Source organism: Protopterus annectens, chromosome 2.part0 (genome assembly GCF_019279795.1).
Source record: "Protopterus annectens isolate FY-2018-M chromosome 2.part0, PAN1.0, whole genome shotgun sequence".
NCBI classification, from domain to species: domain Eukaryota; kingdom Metazoa; phylum Chordata; order Ceratodontiformes; family Protopteridae; genus Protopterus; species Protopterus annectens.
Window position 1 is genome coordinate 304,258,282 of NC_056728.1, and position 1,387 is coordinate 304,259,668.

The 1,387-nt window shown below is 31.8% G+C and overlaps 1 pseudogene; it reads right to left on the reverse strand.

The window, feature by feature from the left end:
* Positions 1 to 283: 283 nt before the first annotated feature.
* LOC122793886 lies at positions 284 to 402 on the reverse strand (annotated as a pseudogene).
* Positions 403 to 1,387: the final 985 nt, after the last annotated feature.

Sequence of the window (1,387 nt, forward strand, 5' to 3'; positions counted from 1 at the left end):
CCCATACACAAGGAAAATAGGATCCAGGAAGCCAGTAAACTGAGTAAACAGTAATAAAACTAATAAAATCCAAAAATCATCTGGACTCAAAAATGCCAATAAAAACTTTTAATCTTACAAAGCTTTCAAGATTTCTGCCATCATTCCAAAAAACATTAGTTAATTAAATACCAAATTCACATTTCATCAGAAAACACAACCTCCAATCAAAACAGAGTTAATTATGCTTAGTAATAGATTTAAAAAAGTATTCACTACATAATTTTTAAAATTCAACACGTGAAAATTACATCACTTGATATTCTCAGGTGGTCTCCCTTCCAAGTACTAATCAAGCCTAACCCTGCTTAGCTTCTAACATCAAATAGGATCAGGTTTATTCAAAGTAGTATGACTATCTAAGCAGATAATGACACTTAGTGTATAAGTTATTTCACCGTATTTTGCTTCTGCTTCAAAATTGGTTTTAAACTAACAGTTGAGTTAACTCATTCACTCGAATGGAGCTCAGGAAGTTTACAATGCAACTTACAATGGGCAGAGCCTAAGCCTTTTGACAGAATCAAATGATGTCAACTTATTTCAAACAAATGTTCATATCTTTGGAACCTTAGGGGTTATGAAAGATGTATAAATGGCAAACTCTTCAGCACAAACTATTTTTATAGTAGCAGTATTCTTTAGGTTCTAGGTCTTAAACCAAATTTTATAAGTCACAGTAAACACAGTATTATGTTTGTAATATTTTGTAAATAACTTACAATATCTCAGCAACCGCTCAAGTTACACACATGCTGTCAGCAGCATTTTCTTCATCTAGCTGAGAACTTTCATATAAAGCTAAGGGGTTGTGTCTGCATTACTTGGTTGTTGAGATATTAAGAAAAATATGAAAATTATATCTATATAAATTAATATCATAAAAATAGCAGTTAATATCTATTTACCTGTACTAGACAGAGATGAAATATTAATGCAGTTGAGTTTGCCATTACATAAGCTTTAAGATGAAATATTTTAAAACCTTGTACATAATATGGATTTAGAATTATTGATGCAAATATGAATAAGCAATATTTGACACCTAGAGGAGTCAGTATGAGTTAACTACAGATGCACCCGGAGGCATCACTTAGATGTAATGAGTTAATACCAGGTTCATAGTCTGCCTGTAACTGTAGAATCCATTCATATTCAACGTTTTCTAGTTTATTATCAAAATCACCACTTCTGGAGCATTTAGCCAATACATAAATAGCCCTAAAGTGAAATATATGATCAGAACCCATACTTAGCAAGGGAGTTAGTGCTAACCTTTCTCCTTATGTCCCATTGATGTTCTGTAATACATTCTTTTAGCTTCTTGGTACTTTTTCCTACATAAAAA